The sequence below is a fragment of the Diorhabda sublineata genome, chromosome 5 (assembly GCF_026230105.1).
Source record: "Diorhabda sublineata isolate icDioSubl1.1 chromosome 5, icDioSubl1.1, whole genome shotgun sequence".
Classification (NCBI taxonomy): Eukaryota; Metazoa; Arthropoda; class Insecta; order Coleoptera; family Chrysomelidae; genus Diorhabda; species Diorhabda sublineata.
Genome location: NC_079478.1, coordinates 16,947,533 through 16,953,532, shown reverse-complemented (window position 1 = coordinate 16,953,532; position 6,000 = coordinate 16,947,533). Strand labels below are relative to the sequence as shown.

General features: G+C 30.1%; 1 protein-coding gene across 2 annotated transcripts in view; it reads right to left on the bottom strand.

Annotated features, from left to right (window-relative positions):
• Window positions 1–2,732: 2,732 nt before the first annotated feature.
• The window catches only part of LOC130444764 (octopamine receptor beta-2R-like), a 208,267-nt gene continuing 204,999 nt past the window's right edge, over window positions 2,733–6,000 (bottom strand). For both annotated transcript variants that reach the window (XM_056780048.1, XM_056780049.1), the window contains exon 6: window positions 2,733–3,019. The gene's annotated coding sequence lies outside the window, so the exon portion shown is untranslated. The remainder of the gene's footprint in view (window positions 3,020–6,000) is intronic.

Sequence of the window (6,000 nt, the reverse complement as noted above, 5' to 3'; positions counted from 1 at the left end):
AAATTCTCGCAAAAAAGCATTATGGTTAAAAGTTTTGTATATTTGTAGTTAGAAAACGTTACAATCAACCAGGAACTGTATTAGAAAGTCTGTGAGAGATGTTATATTAATAAAAATACGGTTGCAAAACATACTTTGTTTTTTGCATCAACATATGCCTTTTCCTCCGTTCAATGATATATCTTGAGGCTGGATTTTAATAGGTTTGTGATTTAATCTAGGGTGATATTGTCGGCCTCGTAAATGTATTTAATTCTCTTATGCTAACAGAATTGGATTATTTGAAAAATGGTACAAGTTATCTCATGCAAAACGTTTTAACAACTACTTTTACTAGTTTTATTAATACTTTGATATAAAGGAACTAAATACGAAACTGTTGATTAAGAAGGCGTGAAACTCAAAAAGAGATTTATATGTTACGAGGGTTATTTTATAATTAAAGAATAGAAAAAATGTGAGTTACGCTATCGATACATGTTTTTCAATATTAAACGAAAGTGGATTATACATTGCAGTTCATTATAATCGATATTTTATCATAGGAACTAGCCCCAATATATATATATATATATATATATATATATATATATATATATATATATATATATATATATATATATATATATATATATATATATATATATAATTCTGAACAGTTTCCATTAAAGCTTCTGGTGTCTATAAGTCTACTTGTTGTTCCATATGTTTTTCATTAAACAAGTTCAGCAGCGATATTAGACACTCATTATTTTTATAGAACCATTTTCCTGAATAAAATCTTTTTGGTGTACAATAAATCAACATTGGGATTACAAAAAAAACGCATTGAAAAAACATGAGAATTCCACGTTATATTATCATTAACCATTTTAAGTAATTAACAACAATAATTACTGTATATAAAAATATGCTTTACTTCATCCATAATTTGGGTTACATACACAATAAAACCTTATGTAAGCAAATCCTTTCCATATGAGTTTTATCAAGGGGTGCTCTTGGGCCATAAATGGATGCAAGTTTGACACGTCGAAAAACAATTTAGCCCTCTATAGATTAAAATTAATCTACTTAAGTAATTTTTTAGAAACAACCATTAAACCAATTAAAGTAATAAAATATTTCTTGGGTTCTAACTAAATTTATCCAAAACTTTATTTACTATGTAGTCCTGATTTTCCTTCAAAAATTTTCGATGTACACTCATCAAACCCAACCCAGTGAGTCTATCATCACCCATTGTACTCCTGAGCTATGTTTTCACCCTTCGTAGGGTACTAAATGATCTATCAACAGTAGCAGTAGTGGATGGGAAAGCACTTAATATTAGCAGTACGTGTCTTATTGCAGGGAAAAAACATTAGCTTCCTCCAAAATTGCAGCGTATTCAATGTCCTTTAATTCTTCTCCTACTAAATTCTTTCTCTTCCACATATTGTACCACAAATTCAATTTTTGCAGAGACATCACCCAACTCATAGAATACCATGAAAGATTCTGCAATATTTTTGAAATCTTTTGAAGCCATTCTGAGCATGCTTGAAGGATGAAGATAAGTTAAAGCGAAAGGACACATGACACGCGAATAATATTATTTATCAGAGCTTATTAATTGATTTTGAAATGTTCATAAAAGTAACCAAACGACCACAACAACTAACAAAATATATAAAACAGGTAACAAAAATATATCCAGAGCAGAAAAATATGTATATTTTAGAACAAAATTATCCAATTTATTTTTTCTTTCGAGGGGGGTGGCAGTTGTCCCCCGCTCCCCTTGTTGGCTACGCCCATGGCTAACATTCAATATCCTACAAAAGTGAATGCTGCTGGTATAATTAACAATGAAATTATCGGACCTTACTTTTTTGACGTCACAGTTAATGTTGAGATTTATCTAGATTTTTTGATTAATTTCTTGGTGCCAACATTACGGAGACTTTTTCCTGATGTTAATCATCCAAATGAGATAGATCGATCTATTTACTACCAACGAGACGGAGGTCCAGCGCATTTTCCACGTACAGAAACTATTTAAACAAGGTTTTTTCCAATAGGTGGATTGGAAGACGTGGAAGATCGAATGGCCGGTTGGATCCCCCGATTTGACTCCTACTGATTACACGTCTTATGAAGTTATTTAAAATCTAAAGGATGTTTCAATAAACAAGACAATATTGCTGATTTAAAAGTTAGGATAACGGAAAAAATTAACAAAATAACCCCTGAGGTCATACAAAATATTGTACGAAATTTCCAAAATCCCTTCGATTATTGTCAAGAAGTGAATGGTGGTCATTTTTAACATTCAAGTTAATTGTAAAGTATATTAAAAAATATATTCTAAATAATATGCGACATTACTATCTTCATTGTACGTAAAGTTTTGTTATTGAGACATTATCACAATTTTACATATTAAAATTTAATTTTCTTAGTTATGATTGAACCAAATTTGAAAAAAATTTTAATGCTGAGTAGAAGACTAAATTCTATTTGCAACAATGTGCCACAAGACCCCCTACTTTATCTAAAATTTTCGAGGGCTTATAATTTAGAGGGGATAATAAATTTTAAATTTAAGAATAAAAATCGACCTGTTCCAGGTTTCGTTAACATAGTATATAACGCTAAAATTGAATTTATTCCATACATATGGACCGCATTGTATATTTCATATCGCAGTCATTCAACCGATTTTGGTTTGTTAAATGAAACTGAGAAAACACATCTTCATATTTATTTTGCATCGTTACATAATATCTTTTTGTACATTCACTTTAAATATATTATAAATAGAAAGACAATCCAGCAAACATGTCATTAGTTTTTTCCATTTGAAATGGTTTATAACATTGATGAATTGAGCCAACATTTTTAGGATAACCGCACTTGCATTTTGTATAGAATACATTGTACCTCAATTAAGAGTTCTTAAATCTTGAGTACCGTTTTGAGTACTTCGGTCCTAATGAATACACCAAACAAACGGTTTTACTTCAAACATTGATTTCTGAAAAAAATAAAAACTTGAATTTATTTAAGATGGTGGTTTGATGGAAGGATGTCTTCAAAAATTGTGCAATGATTGTTTTTTAGTAATCGTCCGGAAGGTACCTATTTTCCGGGAGCTTTAAGTACTAGGTCGGAAAAAGAAAAACGTTTTCATTTTATATACTTAATAACCATAATAATAACATTATTATGGAAAGCTTGGTAGATATTATAAGAATGCTGTTCATCATCATTATGGTATCGACTTACTAATTTGATATCTTAATAATTTAGTTTTTTCTTTTCAGAAGTTTGAATACTTTTTGTGTGCGATTATTCCAATAAATGATGGAAAGCAGCAATGAAGCGACGGAGGATGTAATTTTGACTTATTTCATACAATCAGAAGTCGTTAAGCCTTCTACTCTGTTGAGCATCTACTCGATGCCAAAAAATAGCATTTTAGCTAAAGATGTTCTAAACATAACCACGTTTCCGAAGGTTATTTATTTATATATATAGAAAGCAAAGAAATCAGAAGTCTGCAACATAAAACAAATAGACAAATTTATTAAGGAATCCGATAAAGAAACGTACCTATTGCTGAAGATAAATTAATAGAATATTAGAATTGCGTGTTTGAACATAATTTGTTTTTACATTTAGTAGCAACAATAGGGTACTTGCATGATTTGAGAATAAAATAGTTTTGGATAATTTATATACAACTTTTATTATATATTTTTTCATTGATCAATATTTATAGAGAAAAAAATTATTGCAAATTCAATTTCTTTTTAGGTAGTTCAAACATTTCAGTAAAGCGGCCATATTGCGATACGTTATAGGTATAAAATAAACACTGAACATATGATACAAAGTGAATACCACAATAATTCTCTGTGTTATTCTAAAATAAACGTTATTATTAAACTTTGATTAATCTGAAAAATGGTACATAATCATGTTTTGTGCCGGGATATAAAAATAACACGACTAAAACACCTGATAAAGTTTCTTTTATGATGCCAAGAAATTCGAATGTACTACAATAAAAGTGGTTTGAAAGTGTTGGTCGATTTGACGATCCTGCGAGATGAAATTATTTTTACTGCCAGGATAATTTACAGGTAAGTAAGATTGAAATTTAACTTATTGTAATATTTTATAGTAATTGAGTTTATTATGCTACTAATTTTTTAACGTGATTATGTAATAATGTAAGAACCTATAAAAGGTTCATTCACGTTATTCTTATACGAGTATATAGAAAAATGTTTATTTCATACGCAACTAATAAATAAAAACTGTATTATAACAGCACATGCTAAGTTGCCGGCAACGATAATCTCGTGACTATCAAGCAGATAATGCTCAATGTTTTTATTAAACCTATGACGTCACTGAATTAAATATTTAGATATTATTTTTCTGCTTTCAATTAAATATTTTACTCTTTGACATTATTTCATGTCAAGGAGTTATGAAATAGACAAAAAAATAAATACTTTAAAAAATGCAACTACCATCTTATTAGGTTAACGAGGTTAACAAGGACAAGGAAGATAAAAATACCAGATTAGAAAACACACATTGAAAGAACATTTGTCGTGATTGGCAAGAAAATTTGATATTATACAGGCAAAATTTGGCATCCCATGCTCGACACATAAGATTATTAATAAATTATTAAAAAGTAAAATGTTAGATTTATCCTGTTGGTATTCCACAGTTTTGGGAATATGGGGCTGAAGATTACAGAATCTTTGGAGCTACCAAATTCTAAAAATTACACAGGTCATTGCCTTTGTCGAGCTTTAGCGACGTGATTTGCTGATAATGGTAGACATATTACATATTTTTAAAGAGTCTACCAATGTCGATAGCTATAAACAATACATTTATAAACAAAATTAAAATTGCCAACACCATACAAAATTTCTCTTATGAAAACAATCAACATGATTTGGATAATTCACCTTCATATTCTGAGAATAGAGCATGAAGTCTTCAGCCAAGTCTTTAAACAAAAAACACATTTCAAATAAATTGTTCCCGTTCAATATTAACAATTGATCCAATGTCAATATAAATATTAATATAAGCAAGACTTAGAATGTTCCTGATTTTCTTCTATAAATGAATAATATAAAAAATGTGCTTTACTTATTTCTTGTCACATAGATAAGTGAAAAAAATGAAACGTCGAATTTGTCAAATTGAAGACGTCATCAATATTTTATTTTACAATTTTCATTATCAGAAGTAGGGGTCTCAAAGAAAAACGAGAAAATTAATAAAATCGAAAGAAACTTGATTTTAATAATAACGTTTAAATTACCTGAATATTGGAAGAAAGCTATTTCTTACGGGAACTGTTCAAATTGTGTCCCATTCACTAGCTGATATGGCGAAGGTTTTCGATCATCTTTCGAATTATAAGAGTCATTTCTTGCTTAATTGGTTCCATTAAGTCCCTTAATTTGTATGTTTTTGTATGTTGGGTTAATAGAGACCCGAATCTTTGAATGCCAGACCAAAAAATCAAAAGGGAGTAAGATCATGTGACCTTGGTGGCCACTCCATTGATCCACCTTCTTTCAAATTTGTTATCCAGAAACCTTCAATTATTAAGATCATAATAAAGTGGAAACAAATTCTGCGTTCCAAGTTTTCCCTACTACCTATTCGAATCTACAGTCGACACAATTAGGTCCGGAAGCACTGACATACGAAGCTGTTCCAAATATCGCTCAGCTGTGAAATTCCCGTGAATGAAATAAAGACCAATTCTACCCAATCTAGTGGCGATTTTTCTCTGCACAGTAGCGACAATTGTGTCAATTTATTGTACGACTTAAACAAAACATTGCTTTATTTGAAAAAACTGAACACACTGTTCACACCACCAACACACAAGCTCTCACAAATTACTGTCTGACGCGCGTTTTATTGACCAAGCTAGTCCCAGAAGACAATAACTTGGTTATCGAATAGCTC